Genomic DNA, 20489 nt, shown 5'->3' on the forward strand with positions numbered 1-20489 from the left:
CACGGTCCTATCAGACATTGTCCATCGGAATGTCCGACCGTGTGTACAAGGGCTTATTGTAGTCCGGTTGTACGTCATCACGTTCAAATCCGTCTGACTTTTTGAGTGATAGTGGGTGGGCAAGTCCGTTCGTTTGAAAGCCCGGTGGAACTCTGCTGCAAAGTCCGTCGGATAGTCCACCGGACCTAGTTCGTCAAAAAGTCAGATCGCGTGTACGCGGCATTAGCATCACTGATTGCGAGCTATAGTACTTACCTAGCAGAGGGTGGTTGGAGCAAGAGAAATAAAATTTCAACATGAGGGAAATCCTGTCTTATGCATTTGGCACTGCAACAAGCATCCCTAATTGGAACACATCTCCTCTATTTCTGGTCTGATGACAGCTCAAATTTAGTGTTTTCCTCACATTCAGGTTTAGTGGCAGTGCAGGACAAGCATTGAGGGTGAATCTCCCCACTGGAGAACATAGCAAAAAAAACAACCTAAACAGAGTTCTAACCCCTTCGCCACTCCAAAACTAACAAAAACATTTTTGGATCCACGTTTACACACTATAACCAAAAAATAAACAAGGGAATCTATAGAACAAATGGTTCACACAGATCAGGAAAGAAAGAGATGGTTGTGAGCAGGGCCGGGACAAGGGGTGGGCAGGAGGGACGGCTGCCCCTGGCACAATGGTTTATTGCAGGGATAGGGGGTACCCTGACCCTAACCCTAAGGGAAAGGGGGGCGCAGTTTGGCATCTTTGCCCTGGGTGGTGGATGACCTTGTCCCGGCATTGGTTGTGAGAATTCCTCTTGGATTGTTGTTGTAAAGGTTGTAACCTGCAGAACATAAGGATCCTGTGGCTTGCTCCTAGAACTCTTTTTTTTGTTGGTGTGTAGTCTCTGGTCTGTTGCTGGTCTGGTTCGCAGTGCTGCTCTGTCAGGCAGCAAGGACTGGGTTGTTATCACTGCTAGTGTTGCTGGGCTGTGTGTGTAACCTAAGTAAGCCGGCCCACCACCTGGGATCACAGAGAGGATGTGGAACCTAAACTGCTATGGATTGTGGGAAGGATAGAACCTACTGGAAGAACCTATGACTTGTGGGGAATGTAGTCCCTCAGGTAAACTAATCCTGTACTACAGATAAGCTCAGGAACGATAGACCCCAGCATTACCAGAGCTCTGGAGAGGTAAAAGAAGGACTGGTTTGGGCTATAGACATTCACAGAGAAGATGTGGTGAACACATATTGTGTAAGAGGCTGCTGTTGGGTTGGTTTGCTGCAATGACAGGGATGCAGGGAGGCTGAGTAGAGGACATCCCCTGGTCTGTGGGAATGCTACTGTTGAGCCTGGTGTCGCTATCTGATTGTGGCCCTTTCATACTTTATTTAAGGGAAAAGTATTGCTTACTGGGGACATCATTCAGACATCTACACTCGGGTTCAGAGGGACTTCATTTTGTGTGCTCCAGTATGGGATTTGGGTCCCAAAACCAGTAGGTGGGGGTTTGTCAAAGACTGCTAGACCATTGTCTTAGCATCACCTCTTAGGGTCTTCCATAGTATAAGGATAAGGTGTCTGCTTTTTGCTTTTTTTATTACCAATTCCATATGTCATTTTGCAATTGTTTGACATACTTGTTGCAGTGTTTTTTGCCATTTTCCATTCTTTGATTGTTGAATTATTGTGCAATGTTGCAATAAATATCCACCCTTGAGCCTCTGTGTCAGAGAACGTGGTGCTGCATTGAGATTTGTGGGAACAGGGGGCCCAAGAAAACAGTGGCTCCTTTGCAGGTAAGAGCTGCAGGTGTTGGTTGGACACAGGTCTGCAAAGTTATCTATACCAGTGGCGCCTGATGATTTTTTTCTTTTGGGAGGGTGGCACAAACAGCCACCCCCCCAGTTGTTCGGTCAGTCAGCCGGCTGCCAGCTGCAGCAACTCCCCCCGCGGAGGACAGTCGGGACATCAAAGCCCCACACTTACCCCATCTAGGAAGCGGGCGGGTGGTCAGCATGTCTAGCAGCTTTCTTCCTCCTCCTGTGGTGTGGATCATGGCAGCTTCCGCCATGCATCTCCCTCCTCCTTCTAGGCTTCCAATAGGATCACCTGACCTTTCAGCCAATCGGGAAATGGGTATCAGACCAGTGCTTCCTGATTGGCGGAGAGGCAATTCAGTGTTTGAAAAGCGAATATTGATTTGCTTTACTAACACACCTGGGTGGGCTCCACCCTATTTTAAAGCCTATTAGAGCATATGGCTCTAATCAGGTGCTTCAAAAAAAAAAACCTGCCGCTGTAATTCATGCGCCAGGCATCCTGAAAGGGGCTGGATGCATGAATAGGAGGTGGCCATGGATGCTATGCATGAATATATTAATCATATAGGGGGTGGAATGATTAGAGGGGTAGTGACCATGCACCCTTAAAGTGTAAGTAAACCCCCCTATCGTTTTCAGCCAAGGAAGCTGCCATCTTTGACTCTGTTTAATCTCTACAACAACCATGATGCTGCACATGTGATCAGTTATGACACCAGCCATTGGATGGTTTGACAGTTTGGTCGAGAGCAGAACCAATGGGATGCTACATTTCCAGCACATGCCAGAAATAAAACTGTTTTATGGATGGGTTTATATCCGCTTTAATCGACGGGCTGCCCTTCATCTATACAGTAAGAGCCAGGATGAACAAGATTGAGCAAGGACCCTGGGAAGCAGTGTGGAGTCACTTCGGAGTAGCAGGGGAGGCTACCATAAGGCTCATTGCACAGCTGCAGCCTTGAGCTCCACTCTGAGACATTGAACCTCTGCTCCATACTACATCATGCAACTAACCTGTTTAAACTTTTAGCCTTGAAGGAAGGGGAGGGCACTATAACATGTAAGGTGTATTTTAACCTGCACCTATACACTCAGGATCATTAACAACCAAAAGTCTTAAAGTATAGTTAAAGTGTTACTAAATTCAGATTTAAAAAAATAAATTGAAATAACAAACATGTATACTCACCTGCTCTGTACAGTGGTATTGCACAGAGCGGCCCCAATCCTCCTCTTCTTTGGTCCCTGGTGACAATCTTGGCTGTTCCTCTTCTTTTCTGTGGCCCCATAGCAAGCTACCTGCTATGGGGACAAACGGTGTATGCTCGCTCCCGACCTGTGTGTCTATGGAGCCGTGCTCCATAGACTTATACAGCAGCACTTAGGCCCGCCCCTTACGTCCTCTTCACTGCATTTCATTGACAGCACCAAGAGCCAGTGGCTCCTGCTGTTGCTCAAATGTTGTGTAAAGAGGAAGAAAGGGGAGAATAGATGCAACTCTGCACAATGTTGATCTCTTCCCCCTCTCTTCCCCTACACACGGAAGGGGGGAAGGAGGGGCACAGGAAAATTGAAAATGTTTTTTACCTTAATGCAAGCAATACATTAACATAAAAAAAGTTTTTAGGTTTAGTATCACTTTAAAGACAAAACTTTTTTTTTTTTTTTGTGGGCAGAGTGGAAATAGATTGGAAAACCTGTCAGTTTTTATTGCTCTCTGTGCCCCATTAGGGAGATTCCTCCTCTCTATTTGTCCTGTTTACCATTGTAGCACCCCCTAGTTAGTAAGGTGCTAGAGTGAGGTTTTTCTCTGGCAGTGTCGGTAAATTTAGGCAGCTGGTTGCTAGGCCAGTTTGTTTTCATTATGGGCTGGGAGTGGCTCAGGGTAGCAGCTGATGATTCACAGGCAGCATCACTTAAATGTCACCTCCCTCTTCCTTCTAGAAAGTGCTGCAAGGAGAGGGGGGGGGGGGGAGAGGTGGAGCTGCCTGTGGTATTTTAAGGAGCCCTGACCAATCCCCAATTTGGATTGGCAGGGGGGCAGGCCTCCTTAAATACCTGGGGTCAGCCTAGCTGAGGAGGAGTTGTAGGGGGGGAGAGCTGGAGTGAGAGAGTGTGGAGGCTGTCGGGGACCACAGGAATCTCCCCAGTCTGGGGGAGGGGTGACCTTGGGCTGGAGTTCGGGTGCACCTGGGAGGAGTGAAAAGATCCTGGAAACAGAGGAACATGAGAGAGCAGAAAAGAGGGCAGCGGGAGAGAAATCTAAGATTCTTCAGGGAGGGCTATTGATCGCAGATAGGAGGGCTGGTGAGTGAGCACAGTCGGGAGTACTGGAGAGACACACCTGAGAGAACTGGGAGATTGCAGTTTGAGAGATTGGTGCAGAACCAGAAGAGAGGACTGTGGGAAGGGCAGTGGAAAGGGGTCTTTGCAGTCAGGCTGGCTGCCAGGACCTGACAAGAGCTATCTGGGAGTGGTAGCTGAGGAGAGAACAGCTAGCATCTGAACTATTCTACACCACAGGGGCATACTTGCCAACAGTCCTGATTTTCCCAGGACAATCCCAATTTTTGGACTCATGTCCCAACCTGAGTCCATCCCGATTAAAATCCCGGGATTTCGCGTTTGTCCCAAGAATCGGGACTATTTTTGGCAACAGTGAGCTACAAAAAAATGGCCACCGACACAGCCGCAAGGTGTCTTTCCTCGTGTGTTCGGTGGAGAGGGGAGGGGCAACCCATCAGCTTATCTTTTCATTTTATGAGTAGACTGTTCTCTTGTACGCTGAAACTGATTTGGCTGCACAAATCGGAGGCCCCTCCCCTCTCCACTGAACACATGGCTTGTTGTGGAAGTTTGTTCAGCTCTGCCATCTGTGTGTGAATGAATGAATGAATAATTTGTATAGCGCTACAATGCGAACTGAATCGCCTCAAGGTGCTGTATTCGTGCTTTGTTGTCAAGCTTCTTAGAAGAAGTAGGTCTTTTTTCCTGAAGGCCTGATGGTTTTCTTCCATGCGGATGTACACTAGGTCAGTAAAGCGTTCCATAGCCATGGTTCTTGGACAGCGACTCTCCATTCCCCTTTTGATTTGTAGTGGGATTTGAAATTGAGGAGGAGGTTTTGCTTAGATGATCGAAGACTGAGATTGGGTGTATAGTGTTTTATTTTCTCGAGTAGGTATTGAGGAGCGTCTCCATGTGTGCATTTGTGGGTGAGGCAGAGGATCTTGAATGTGATCCGATTCTTTACGTTTAGCTAATGTAGGCTCCTCAGGAAAGGGGAGATGGATTCCCAGTTTTTTTTTTCCTGTTATCAGCCTTGCCGCCATGTTTTGGATCAGTTGTAAGTGCGCAAGTTGATATTGGGGTAATCCTATGTAAAGGGAGTTTGCGTAGTCAAGTCGTGAATTAATGACTGTTCCAACTACCACTGCTTTGTCCTCCTTTGGAATGAAGGAGATGAGTCTACATAGCAGGCGGAGCAGATGGTGAGAACTACTGACTACTGCTCCTATTTGTGCATCCATTGACATTTCTGAGTCAAAAATGACTCAGAGACTCTTGGCCTTGGTCCTTGGGGAGATGGTCTGTTCAAAGATGGTGGGTGGTGTCCAAGGGATCATGGTTCAGGAATTTTGGTTTGCTTGTAGGATAAGAAGCTCTGTTTTCGATTTGTTGAGTTTGAGGGAGCTTGTCAGAGAAGTTACCTGGTTGGTCGCGGTGCTGGCCATGCTGGTGTGCGGCGATGTGCGACGGTGCATGCTGGTGTGTGTGTTCCTGTTCGCGCTGTGGTGTGCACCCCTGTGGGCGCTGGTGCGCGCTCCTGCTGGCGCCGGTGCGCGCTCCTGCTGGCGCCGGTGCGTGCCGATGTGCGCCGGTGCGCGCTGTTGTGTGCACTCCTGGTGGCACTGGCGTGCGTGTTGGCGCTCGGGCGCGCGTGCGCCTATGCGCGTGCCCGTGCGCGTCGACGCGCGCACGTGCATGGTGCTTGGCGCCAATCAGCCTATTTAGGTCTGCGACATATTCCACTCAAGTACTTCCTGATCATCAGCTTCCCCGGTCCCTGCTCCGTTGCCTGTATCTGCGTTCCTGCTTCTTGATCTCCTGATGACCCGGCTTTCTCTTGGACACCTCTGATCTCCGCCTGCACCTGACCTCGGCCTGTTCTGACTTCGCTCCTGCCTGTTCCTTCTGTACCGCTGCTGCCCGCCTGTTGACGAATCCTGCCTGTACCCGGACCTGCCTGCTCAGCTCCTGCTCCGCACCCAGTTTGCCTGTGTCCCTGCCTACTCACCTGCTGCTTCGGAGTTTCTCCTGCTTCCAGCTCCAGGGACCTCATCACAGGCTCTCATACCACTCCGCACTTTCAGCCACCTGTCTACTCTACCAGGGGTTGTAAGTCAGACACGTACGGGAGACCACCTTCTGCCCAAGCGGACTCACCGGTCTGGTAAGTGTTGTCTGACAGAGCTAGTGGTCATCCAGTCGTCTATCAAAGTGAGGCAATTTTCTAGTTGATGATGATGGTCTTTTTGTCCGGTGATAAGAAAATAGAGTTGTGTGTCGTCAGTGTATGAGTGGAAGCAGAGGTCTGATATTCTGATGATTTTGAGGAGTGGGCGGATGTATATGTTGAAGAGCACTGGCGACAAGGGTGATCCTTGAGGGACTCTGCAAGAGATTGCCCGGGTTTCAGAGGTGAATGCTCCTAGTTTCACTGTCTGAGAACGATTTCCTAAGAAGGATGCAAACCATTGTAGATCTGAATCTGTGACTCCTGCTACTTCTGTGAGGCGGATGAGTAGAGTATTGTGGTCCAACAGTACCAGGAGACATGATTTTCCATCATCTGCTGCTTCAAGGGCGTCGTCCCATATCTTGAGGAGTGCTGTTTCTGTTCCATGGCCCGAGCGGAAGCCTGATTGCAGCGGGTCGAGGAGTTTGTGTGTGTCCAGGTGGCGTTGTATCTGTTGTACTACGGTTTTTTCCATAAACTTGGACATGGTGTTAAGGCTTGCTATCGGTCTGCATTGGTTGGGGTCCTGAGGGTCGAGGTTGGGTTTCTTTAGCAGGGGTTTGACGATGCCTTGTTTGAGGGCTCCTGTAACAATCCCTTCTTTAAATGACTGACTTATGAGGTGAGTTATGGTGGGAGCCACGATGTCGGAACATTCTTTCAGGAGTTTTGTGGGGATGATGTCAATTGGTGATGTGGTGTCTCAAAGGATTTTGATGATGTGGTGTCCGTGGTAATTGGGGTCAGAGAAAACTTCGGTGGTTGTGGAATGTTTGTGTCGATATCTTCTTTTTGCTTTGGTTGACTGAGGTTGGTTGTTTTTTTCTGATGAATTGTTTTCCAGATGTTGCAGAAATCTTGGCTTTCGTTTGCTGGGGGCTCTAAGCATACCGAGTTCATTGACTGAGCAACTATTTTAAAAAGTTCCCGAGGGCGGTTTAAGGCCGATGAGATGGTATTTGAGAAATGATCCTTTTTAGCTTTGAAGATTGCTTTTGATAATTCTCCGTGAGTCCTTTGTAGTTTTTGTGGTTTTCCTTGGTAGGATTTCTTCTCCATGCTCTTTCAGCTCTTCTGCTTGAGTAGAGTGAGAGAGCCATTAAACCGAGTGTTCTGTGTTTTGGAGCCACTGAGTCTGCTGATTGTAGTAATACCTTGTTTAGGGAGCTGAGGGTTTGTTTCATTGAGTGGCTTAAATTCAGCATTGCTATTTTGTTTGATAAAGTGGTTTTGAAGGTTTCGGAGTATAGTTTCTTCTATGATGAGTTGTTGCAAGTTTATGTTTTTTGGTGGGTGGTATTAGTGGAGATTTATAATTTGATGGCATGGTGGTCCATCCATGGTAGTGGTATGTTGTCAAGTATGTTGATGTCCATATTTTGTTTGAAGATGAGGTCCAGGGTGTGTCCTGAACCATGTGTGGGAGTCTTTATTAGTTGCTGGAGACCCAGTTCTTCCAGTTGGTTGATGCAGGCAGTTGCGATAGGATCTTGGGTAGAGTTTGCCCAGAGGTTAAAGCCCCCAAGTACCAGGAAGTTTTTGGATTGCAGGGTGTGTATTGAAATGAATTCCATAAGGGGTGTAAGAAGATTAGTCTTTGGTCTTGGTGGTCTATAGCATAGAAGAATATGAATGGTGTCATGGGGTGTTGATTGAAGATGTAGCGTTAGTGTCTCCATAAAAGGCACTGAGTTCTTCAAAATTGGTTTGGTGAGCACAAGGTGAGATTTAAAGATCACTGCTAGGCCTCCTCCTTTTTTTCCCTTTCGATGCTCAGTTAGGATCCTGTAGTTCTCCGGCACCAATTCGGTAAGGATGGCGATGCAGTCGTGAGTTAGCCAGCTTTCCATGATGAAGAGGCAATCTATGTTGTTTTGGGTGTACTTCCAGTCTGTGTTTGGCTGCAGACCTGGTGTTGATCATGGCGCATGCTAATTGTTGTGGTTGAGTTGGTATCTTCCTGTGTTTGATGGTTGATTGTAGGTCAGTCTTTAGTAGTTGTTCTTTTCATAGGATTTTTTGAGTGGAGCCTGGCAATGTTGAGGTGTTATTCCTTAGCCTGTGGAGAACTTCTGCTGAGTATTTGAAGTAGCACATGGCGAGAGGATGAAGTTGATGGCACTAAGATGACTGAGATGATGATCCTGATCCGGGTTTTTTCCTTAGTCTTAGTCTGTCTAGTTATCAGTCTTGCTGCTGTGTTATGGCTATTTGTAAATGCGCAAGTTGATCTTAGGGTAACCTATGTGGAAGGAGTTTGTGTAGTCGAGTCCTGAATTACTGGCTGTTCCAGCTACCTCTGCTTGTAGCGAAGATCCTGGACCAGAAGAATACTGCTGGTGACAACTGTGTTGTGTTGCTGTGCTGATGAAGGTGCGAATAGTTCTGGTAGGGGTGATGGGGGGGGGGCTGCTGACCTACTGCCCTCCCGTGTGTTATGTATGGTATACAGCACAGGCCAGCGACACATCATCAGCTGTAACCGCCGCCACTGCAATATCTCCACCATATGTATGGGGACAGCGGGCATTGTCTTAGTTACATAGTTACAAGGTTGAATAAAGACACCAGTCCATCCAGTTCAACCTGAGTGAGTGTCTACAATTGTCCCTATCTCTGTACACTCACATTGGTCCCTACACCCTCAAGGAGCCCACAATCCAAGGTTCCCATTCATATACTAGGGCCAATTTTGGACAGAAGCCAATGAATCTACTAGCATGTCTTTGGAGTGTGGGAGGAAACCAGAGTACCCGGATGAAAACCCACGCAGGCACAGGGAGAACATGCAAACTCCAGGCAGGTAGTGTTGTGGTTGGGATTTGAACCAGCGACCACTTTTTACTGCTAGGCGAGAGTGCTAACCACTACACCACTACACCGCTGTGCTGTCTTGTGTACATGGAGGATGCTATGTACAGGGGGGGTAACTATGTACAGGGCAGGGGGTAATATGTATAGGGGAGGGGGTAACTATGTGCAGGGGGAGGGGGTAACTAGGTAAAGGGGGGCTAACTATGCACAGGGGGGTAACTAGGGGGAGGCGGGTAACTATGTACAGGGGGCGGGGGTAACTATGTATGGGGGTAACTATGGCTCTGCTTGGGACACTGATGTCGGGACTGGGGCTGGGGACAATGATGTAGGAAGGACTGGAGCTCCGCTGGGGACAGTGATGTAAGGAAGGACTGGGGCTCTGCTGGGGACACTGATGTAAGGACTAGGTCTCTGCTGGGGACACTGATGTAAGGACTAGGCTCTGCTGGGGACACTGATGTAAGGACTGGGGCTCTACTGGGGACACTGATGTAAGGACTGGGGCTCTGCTGGGAACACTGATGTAAGGTCTGGGGCTGGGGACACTGATGTAAGGATAGGGGTCTGGGCTGGGGACACTTATGTAAGGAAGGACTGGGGCTCTGCTGAGGACACTAATGTAAGGAAGGACTGGGGCTCCACTGGGGACACTGATGTATGGACTGGGCTCCTCTGGGGACACTGATGTAAGGACTTGGCTCCGCTGGGGACACTAATGAAAGGACTGGGCTCCACTAAGGACACTGATGTAAGAAAGGACTTGTGCTCCACTGGAGACACTGATGTAAGGACTGGGGCTCCCCTGGGGGCACCTGATGTAAAGACTGACTCTGCTGGGGGCACCTGATGTAAGGACGGACTCTGCTGGGGGCAACTGATGTAAGAAAGGACTCTATTGGGGGCACCAGATGTAAGGAGGGACTCTGCTGGGGGCAACGGATGTAAGGAGGGACTCTGCTGAGGGCACCTGATGTAAGGAGGGACGCAATGTGGCAAGTGACATGCTCAGGGCTTCCACTGATTCTGTATTATAGTGAGTTGAATGGGTTCATTTTATATTACAATGTAATAATAGAAATAATGCAATTCATTCATCCTGACACCATAACAACCATGATGCCGGAATGTTTTAACACCAGGTTTTTGGAGTATCTTTATCTGCTCATTGTTAAACTTTCTGGAATACACATTTCTATTGTATTGTAGGATCTGTGCCTGCTGTCCCTCCACCCTCTTTCTTTCCTTCCATCTCTCTCCTTCCCTGCCTCCCTATCTCTTTCTTTCTCTCTCTCTCCCCCACCCTGCCTCTTTCTCCCTCCATCCCTCGTTCATCTCAGATTACAACAACACCCCCTTTGAGCCACACCCCTCAAAGCCATACCCAATATTTAGATTAAACCATGCAAATTTCACGCTTCACTATACCACGCCTACAAATGAATGTTGCGCCCCCTAATTATAATAAGACTCCAGCCACAGTTAAAAAAAGTGTCTCTATACATTTTTTTACAATGTTGGCAACTATGCAGGGGTCCAAGGTCCCTGCTGGCCGCAAAAGGCAGTTCAGTGAGGCCTGGCTGAAGCAGTGTCAGGCCTACACATGCAGTGCTAGCTGGCCCGGAGGAGAAACCATCTGCAGCAAGTGAAGTGCTGGAGGAGGAATAGTGTACAGCAAGTGTTCTCTTCTGGAGAGAAGATTGAGATGTATTTACAGGGAGTGTACATAGTTGTCCCAATTGATTGTTCTAAAATTCACAATTGATTATTCTGCAATGCTGGGCATCCCATAAGCCCCTAATACCCATTCAAGTTTAATCCCCTCAATAAAACAAAAAAAAAAACAAAGCTATGGACTGCTCTGTGTTACTGAGTGACTGTAAGATGGATGTCGGGCTGGGCAGGGTGACAGGTGAACCACAAATTTCATTAACCCCTACGGAGGCATGGCTACACCACTACCATTGAGTGATACCAAGTGAAAGCAAAAGAAAATCCCAAAGTTTGGGTTGTCCCCAGAAATGTAATAGAAATATTCCACTGGGAACCCTAGTTCTGGTGAACCGGGGGGCCCCAAGAGATTCCCTTGATTTGAAGGGATTTTCTCTCACTTCCTGTTTTTGATATGGGACAGGAAATTAAGTGAAATCTCCCCCAAAGGGACATAAATAAAAAATGACCTTATTCTTTCCAATATGAAAAGAAAAAAAAATATTTTGCCTGTAGTTCTATTTTAAGGCCTTTTTTATGGTGCACCTCACTTATTTACAAAACCACCATAAAGAACACCTTCAGGGGTCTTTGAACTGTAATTGGACTTTGTAAATTACGGACCACTAGATCAGAAACAGGGTGATAAACATAACTAACACATTATACCTAGCTCCCCTTTTGCACTGATGTATTATTTCGGAGGATTACATTATCTACAGTTATTTAGCTATTAAACTTTAAGGCACAGCCATCGAGACAATACAAAAGAAAGTCTCTTGAGATTGTCAAAGCCCCTAACTCCCGCCCCGCAAAATCTCTTTTTCCTTTTTTTGTTAACCACAATTTTTTTTTCAACATTTAATGTCTCGCACACACCTACATTTATTCCTTTGACCAAATAATAGATTTATAGAAGCTTGGAGGTTGGTGATATAGCTGGGAAAAATTGTAAATGTTTTAGAAAACTTTAAAACAAGAAATATATTATGTCCAATTGCTAGAGACAGGCATACCTATTTAAATAGGTTTCGGAGACAGGCAGTAGTTAGTTTAAGCTAGTTTGTTAAATATTATTTTTTTATCTGTTTACTTTCTCTGATCTGATCATGTGAGTCTAGGTAACCACATAATAGTCATAGCTACAATTTTTCACCATGTTAATGACCGATACCTATAGTTCTATCTAAAGGACAAAGCCATAAGTGCTTTCACCGCTCCCTAGGTGGCTCTTCATTTTATTTACAGACCCTGACATAATAGTCTTGTCAATGATCTTTACATGGTAGGTAACAGTTGAAACCATCTCAAAACAAATTAATTGATGCTTGTCTAAGTATTTTTTAAAATAATAATCTAAAAGGAATTAAAGTAGAAGTAAACTTCCATCTTTTGCTTTTACCTATAGGTAAGCCTATAATAAGCTTTACCTATAGGTAGTGTAAATATCTCCTAAACATGCACTACGTGCGGTGCTTTAACTGGTGGTTGAGTATATTTTTTTTATAATAATTACTCACTGAAAAGTAATAGAAAGCTTCATATAAATCATGCTTCAGCATTTCAGTTTCAGGTTTTTTTTTTTTTTTTAACATGAGTTCTTTTTATTGAAAAAAAAGGTTATGGTACATACAGAAAAAATAAAGGGTGTCTCCATCAAAACTTATGGTAATCTCAAGTTCACTCTCCGTACATAATGTATATACATGCCTCACATAGATAATCAAGTCAGTACATAGTTTTAGAATTATTACCGGAGCCATACAAGCACCTCCATAAATCCACCCACACACCCCCCCTCATCCCATCCCACCCATTCCCGACTCGTCTCCATTAACCTATCAAAAGCACAGAACAATACTCATCTACAAACAGACTATTATATGCATGTTGCATAATTTTTAAGCCACCTGTCCCAGATCTTCTCGTATTTGGAGGGCCATCCCCTATGAGTGTATATAAGTTTCTTAAACGGCAAGACTCCATTGATTTCCCCGAGCCATTGGGAGACCGTTGGAGGGTCAGGTCTCATCCAGACTCTGGCAATCATTTTCCGTGCAGAAAACAGGGTTTTGTGTAGAAATATTTTGGTGTATTTATTCAAAGCAGGGTCTGGGAAGATACCCAGAAGACATAGTTTTGGCTGAAGTGTGATGGGGGAACCCATCGTATCATGTAGAAACCTCACCACCTGGGACCAATACACTCGAATTTTAGGGCATTCCCAGAGAAGATGAAAAAAGGTGCCAGGTGCTTGTGCACACATGGGGCAAGTACTGGAACATGCGCGTTTGTACCTGGAAACCATAAGCGACGTGAGATACGCTCTGTGCGTTATAAAAATTTGAGTCAGCCGGTCAGAGAGTTTGGGCGAAACTAGTTTACAGGTGTCCAATGTATCACTCCATTCGTCATCTGTAATAGGCCCCAACTCCCCCACCCATCTATTTTTAAGTGTATAGGCAGCCACGGTTATGGAAGGAAGTGATAACATAGCATAAAACTGTGAGATTAATTTTTTGGGGTCTGGGTTTTTTATCGCTGCCATAAGTGGGTTGGGGGGTACAGATAGATCCTCTAGGGGAAATTGAGCATGGTATGCATGACGAAGCTGTAGGTATCTATAGTAAAAGTGATTCGGGAGCTCGTATTCCGTCTGTAGGGCAGGAAAGGATTTTAGTTTGCCACCAGAAAGCACGTGGGACAAATAAAAAATGCCCTTCCCGCACCACATTCCGCTATCCCCAATCCGTCTAAATTCTGGGATATTCCAATTCTGCCATATGGGGGTGTATTCATGCAGGGGTGGAAGGCACAATTTCACAGAGGCAATATGCCACACCTTCCTATACTGGTAAAGAAGAGATGTGGTAGGCGCCTTCCTCCCCTCCCTTTCCGCTCCCCCGACAATCGCCACCATAGGGTCTAAAGTAGGCCTGGTCCATGTCAGGCATAAAAAATGTAATAACCTGTCTTTGTCTGTTTTGTCTATATGGAACATTTGCAACAACTGAGATGCTAAATAATATACATTAAAGTCCAGCATTGCCAGTCCCGCTAGGTCTGTGGGCTGTTTTAGTTTTTGCCATGTGAGTTTGTGCCTGCTATTACCCCACACAAAGGGTTTCAAAAGAGCTTCCATTACCTTAAAATGTTTGAGGACCAGGTAGACGGGGGAGTGCCAAAGCATGTACAAATTTTAGGAAGAAGGACCATCTTAATCAGATTTGTACGACCCATTACTCCCAATGGGAGGCGTGCCCATAGCTGTGTCTTCTGTTTAATCATGTCAATCAGAGGAGTTATGTTATTTTTAATATAATCCGACGGGGTTCTGGATGTCCTGATTCCAAGATATTTAATGGTATCTACCCTCTGTAGAGGGAGCAGGGCCCTGTCTCTGGGAGGCGGAAAACTGTCCAGGGGTAAAATCTGGGACTTGTCCCAGTTAATTTTAAGACCAGAAAACCTGCCAAATTCTTCTATCAGTGCTAAATCAAGGGGGAGTGATTGATCCGAATCATTTAGGTACAGTAGAATATCATCAGCATAGGTGCTGATCTCCGTTATCCCATCTCTACACAAACCCACTATGCCCACGTGCTCAGGTATTGCCATAGCTAATGGCTCCGCTGCCAGTGCATACAGCAAAGGCGACAAAGGGGACCCTTGTCTAGTACCTCTAGTGAGAGGGAACTTCTCTGAGGACCAGCCATTCACCAAGACCTTGGCCACCGGATTCTGATAGAGCAACTGGATCCACTTAATAAATTTAGGCCCTATACCAAACTGAGCCAGGTAGGTCCATAGGTATCGCCACTCAACAGAATCAAACGCTTTGGCGGTGTCCAAGGCAACTATTATCCTAGTGTCGGCGTCATCGTGAGAAGTCTGGAGGTTGATAAATAGCCTCCGGAGGTTAAACGACATGTTTCTACCGGGCATGAATCCTGCTTGATCCGCAAGGATCAACGAGAGGATCACCTTATTAAGGCGGATGGCAAGAATCTTAGAAAGTATCTTGACATCCACCTGCAGCAAAGAGATAGGGCGATAAGATTCCGGGAGGTGCGGGTCCTTCCCAGGTTTAGGGATTAACACTATAGTGGCCTCTCTCATGGTCACTGGAAGTTCGGAGTGTTCGAATATAGAGTTATAGATTGGCAGTAGCTTAGGGGCCAGTAGCTCTATGTAGGTAGAGTAGAATTCTATCGTTAGGCCATCTGAGCCCGGGGCCTTGGATGATGGGAATGCAGCAATAGCTGATGCTATTTCATCCCGAGTCAGAGGTGCCTCCAATTCTAAGATCTGTTCCTCAGTCAGTTGGGGGAACTGCAATCTCCTCAAGAAAGATTCCATCTGGGAGGGGTCATTTGAGGCATTAGAGGTGTAGGGAGAGGTAAAAAAGTCACGAAACATCTGCGTGACCCGTACGGGATCAGTCTCAAGTACACCCTGTGACGAGCGAAGGGAGATCTCCACAGGGGGTCTCTCCTCACCATGAACAAGATAAGCCAACAGTTTCCCCGCTCATTCACCATGTTCAAACGACCTCTGCCTGAGAAAGAACAGTTTTTGTTTGGATTTTTCATAGAGAAATTGGTCCAGTGTTCTGGAGCTGAGTCTAAGGCTACCTGCCTTTTCCGCCGAGGGGTCATTCATAAAGTCCTGTTCCACTGTCTGGAGAATATGTGTTGCCTCAGCTATGTTTGCTACAGAGGACCGCTTTACCTTGTTAATTTGAGTCTGTAAGGTCATTCTTGCATGTAGTTTAAAAGCCTCCCAGACTACGTGTGGTTGAGCCGACCCCTCATTGGTCTCAAAAAATGCCTGCCAGCCCGATTCCAGGTTACTGTCTTCGGGGAGGAGAGTCAACCAAAAGGGGTTGAGGCGCCAAGTCATCAAAGGGTGAGTATGTCATAAGGAGAGCGTCGCCCAGTATGGACAGTGGTCAGAGAGCGATCTAGGAAATAGGCCCACGTCTGTGAGTCTGGGTAGGAGTGATTTGGAGAAGAGTATAAGGTCTATTCAGGACATAGAGTGGTGAGTAGCAGAAAAGCATGTGAAAACGCGCTGCGTTGGGTGCCTGGTTCTCCACGAGTCCACCAGGTGGAAATCGCGGAGAAGTCTGGCGAACCTGGTCAGAGGGGGGCTCGGGGTGACCGCCATCCTATCTAGGGATCTGTCTAGCACATTATTAAAGTCCCCCATCCACACCACCGAAGCAGCGGGATGGAGAGCCATATAGTAAAAACCCTCTGACAGCACACCGAATTGGAATGGTGGGGGTACATAAAAATCCATTATAAGAAACATATCCCCATGTAGCTTTGCTTTTATAAATACAAATCTACCCAGCGGGTCAATGACCGAATCCTGGAGCTCAAAGTGCGCGTGTTTGGCAATCAGAAGGGAGACTCCCCTAGAATGGGTAGTATGTATGGAGTGATACCCCCAGCCTATCCAAGGGCGTCAGAGCGCTCTGAGCATGGGGCCCTCGGCATGGGTTTTCACTAAAGCCACTACATCTGCCTTCATTTTTTTAAGCTGCCCAAAAACGGCTGACCGATTAATAGGGTCCCTCAATCCCCTCACATTCCATGTAAGAAATTTCAGTGTGGGAATGGATGCATATTAATCAGTGGTGAGACTCCAGGAGACAGACCAACCCGCCAGGTCGGAGCAGCCAGAACCCGCCCCCCTCAAACGGAAGAGGGCCCCACCCTCCCCGCCAGACATACATTGTACCATAGAAAACAATCAGAGAAAAACTCAAAAATAACTTTTTTAACCCATGAAAACCGTACATCCCCCCTCCCCGCCCTGCACTGACCCCAACTAGTGCGGGCATTAACCCCTAACTGTCAACAGGGCACAAACATTTTCCAACTCGGGAAGGAACAACATTGCAGTAAGAAAAGATCCGCGGGGGTATCATGATAAAAAAGCAAAGTATTATGCCAGTTGTTCCAACCCGAGAGGTGTATAGTAAAACGTTGGGCGAAACTTTGCTGTATTATGTGACACTATAGGACTGTGCTCACAAAGCAAGGTGAGCTTGCTGATTAGTTATTTCCCTCCGCCGGCCAGGAGGGTGCAGAAAAGTACATTCCTATAATAAGTGGGAAAAACAAAGTTAAAGTTTCAACACAGACAATGGTATGTTCAGCTATAATACTCAGTTAGATATCACAGGGCCCCGTATAGAGCAGGACACTCTTTCCATCAGACATGTCAGCCAGGGTAACCATAACAGCCCCATCTCCATCCTGCGTGGGAGGCCAGTCCAGAGTCAGGTGTTCTAGCACACTTGGGGGGGGACTCAGCCACCACTCTCGTAGGCGACCGTAATAACCAGTGAGCAATGTACTTATGCAGTCAGACGCCCTGTCACTGCACGGCTGGCCCAGCTTTGTGTGCATGTAAAGGAGGTTATTTAAACCACATGGGGCAAAATGGGGACAGTCAGTACCTCAGCATTGTGGGCCTGAAAATAGTGGGCCTAGGAAGGAGAGCTGACATGCAGTTGCGCACTCATTCAGGGGGTGCAGGGAGACGGGGGTCCCAGTTCAGTGAGACATACATAATCAAAGATGATCAGGTGGGAAAAGAAAGGGCATTTCCAGAAAGCAGCCGGCATTGGCGGGCGGATTCGTACACATATACTCATCTGTTGGCATCTCGTCACTCCAGCCACGACAACGCGGTCTCAGGATCCTCAAAAAAATGGGCCCGGTCCGTACCTTCCACATGTAGGCGAGCAGGAAATAGCATGGCATACTTTATGTTTTTGATTCGCAGGCGTCTTTTCACTTCCATAAAACTTTTGCGTTTTTTCTGGACTTCAGAGGAAAAATCAGGGAAGATTGCTATGGTTTTGTTGTCAAAAGGGATGTTCCCCTTTTCCCTGCTGAGACGAAGGATGGTGTCTCTATCCCTGAAATTTAGGAACTTGGCAATAAAGGTGCGGGGAGGCGCCCCTGATGGGAGAGGCTTACCCGACAGTCTATGTGCGCGTTCCACCGCAAACATGGGGGAGAATGAGTCCCTTCCATATGTGTCCACAAGTAACTTTTCCCAAAAAGTTGGGTGGTCCCTGCCCTCCACCCCTTCAGGCAGGCCTATAAAGCGCAGGTTACATCTGCGAATCCTGTTCTCAATATCATCCTGCTTCTGAAGGATTTGAGTCACTTGATGCTGCATGGCCTCCGAGGAGATCTGCAGGGGGGGGAGGGAGTCCTCTACATTACTCAGTCGGGTCTCAGCTTCAGTAACCCTCTCTCTTAGTTTCTGAAAGTCTTGCCTAACCAGCGATATATCTACTTTTACCTCTTCAGTCCTGGCTGTGAGGTTGGTCTGGCAGTTCCAGTTCGTAACCGCTTCCTGTCAAGCTGTAATAGCATGGAAGAGCCTGGTTGTGTCTGTGCGCCGCGCGTCCTCCTCCCCCTGCATGGCGGCGCCATCTTGGTCTGCGGGGCCTGCTTCATCACGCCGGAATTGTGACAGCCTGGTGGCCGCTGAGTTGTTCCGTTTCGTCTGTGACATGTGCCTTGGGGTTGCCCGGTTAGGGGAGCGGTCAGGACGGAGAAAAAAAAAACAGTCTGCGTCTCAGGATTAGTGATCAGGATATGCGGCCGGCGGAGCTCAGCTCACATGCGTCCTATCTCATGCCGCTCCAGGCCACGCCCTCAGTTTCAGGTTTTTAAAGTAATCAATAATAAATTAAATAAATTTTAGTGTATCCAGTTTTGAAATAACTAATCTTACTTTATCATCTTGTATTGGCTAAGGCTCGGTTCACACAGGGGCGACTTGTCCAGGCGACTTCGCCGCCTGACAAGTCACGCTCTGTTCTGTACTATGGAACCGTTCTAATAGGAGCGATCAAGTCGCTCCGACTTATGCCGCGTACACACGGTCGAACTGTTTGACGTACTTAGTCCGTTGAAACACATTTCAGCGGACAATCGGCTCGTGTGTGGGCTTCAGCGGACTTTTTCAGCGTGCAGTCCGGAGTGCTAAGAATTTCGGATTTTCCAAAAATCTGTCCGTCGTACTTTGGTTTCAGCGGACAATACGGTCGTCAGTATGCTAGTTAGACGGACTAAGAATGGCGCATGCCCAGAAAGGATTTACACGGCGGAAGGGTGCTTTGCTGTGTCTTGGACTTCCTATTTCTAGTCCCGTCGTACGTGCTGTACACGTCATCGCACAAGCTTTCGACGGACTGTTTGTGTATCCGTGCGTGGTCAAGTCCGTTCAGTGGAAACTACGACGGATTGTCCGTCGGATTGTATGACGGACTAAGTACGCCATACAATCCGCTCGTGTGTACGCGGCATTAGAAAAAAGGTTCCTGTACTACTTTTGCGGCGACTTCGGGCGACTTGCATTGACTTCTATACAGAAGTTGTTTTGCAAGTCGCCGCTGATCGTGTGCAGGTCGCGGCGCTGCAAGTCGTGCCGCCCACTGTGTGAACCGAGCCTAAATGACAGGAAGCTGTTAACAGTCCACAATGTATTGGAATGACTCTGTAATTATTTTGAAAAGAAACAAAACTACTTTTTTGCATGATTTATATAATAAATAATATATCTATATCTATATATATATATCGATATCTATATATATATATATATATATATATATATATATATATATATATATATATATATATGATTATATATACACAGTATCTCACAAAAGTGAGTACACCCCTCGCATTTTTGTGAATATTGTATTTTATCTTTTCATGTGACAACACTGAAGAAATTACACTTTGCTACAATGTAAAGTAGTGAGTGTACAGCTTGTATAACAGTGTAAATTTGCAGTCCTCTCAAAATTCATTTCTAAACAGCTGGCAACAAAAGTGAGTACACCCCTGAGTGAAAATGTCCAAATTGGGCCCAAAGTGTCAATATTTTCTGTGGCCACCATTATTTTCCAGCACTGCCTTAACCCTCTTGGGCATGTAGTTCACCAGAGCTTCACAGGTTGCCACTGGAGTCCTCTTCCCCTCCTCCATGATGACATCACAGAGCTTGTGGATGTTAGAGACCTTGCACTCCTCCACTTTCAATTTGAGGATGCCCCACAGATGCTCAATAGGGTTTAGGTCTGGAGACATGCTTGGCCAGTCCATCATCTTTACCCTCAGCTTCTTTAGCAAGGCAGTGGTCATCTTAGAGGTGTGTTTGGGGTTGTTATCATGTTGGAATACTGCCCTGCAGCCCAGTCTCTGAAGGGAGGGGATTATGCTCTGCTTCAGGATGTCACAGTACATGTTGGCATTCATGGTTCCTTCAATGAACTGTAGGTCCCCAGTGTCGGCAGCACTCATGCAACCCCAGACACTCCCACCACCATGCTTGACTGTAGGCAAGACACACTTGTCTTTGTACTCCTCACCTGGTTGCAGCCACACACGCTTGACATGATCTGAATCAAATAGGTTTATCTTGGCCTCATCAGACGACAGCACATGGTTCCACTAATCCATGAGCTTAGCTGCTTGTCTTCAGCAAACTGTTTACGGGCTTTCTTGTGCATCATCTTTAGAAGAGGCTTCCTTCTGGGATGACAGCCATGCAGACAGGGGCGTAACTAGAACCTTCAGGGCCCAGATGCAAG

At 46.9% G+C, this 20489-nt stretch overlaps 1 protein-coding gene across 2 annotated transcripts in view; it reads right to left on the reverse strand.

Moving 5' to 3' along the window:
• LOC143979553 (uncharacterized) overlaps positions 1 to 20489 on the reverse strand; it is a 52010-nt gene that overhangs the window by 22225 nt on the left and 9296 nt on the right. The window lies entirely within an intron of this gene.

The sequence above is a fragment of the Lithobates pipiens genome, unplaced genomic scaffold, assembly GCF_037356315.1.
Source record: "Lithobates pipiens isolate NorthernLeopardFrog02 unplaced genomic scaffold, aLitPip1_a1.2 Scaffold_1, whole genome shotgun sequence".
In the NCBI taxonomy this organism is placed as follows: domain Eukaryota; kingdom Metazoa; phylum Chordata; class Amphibia; order Anura; family Ranidae; genus Lithobates; species Lithobates pipiens.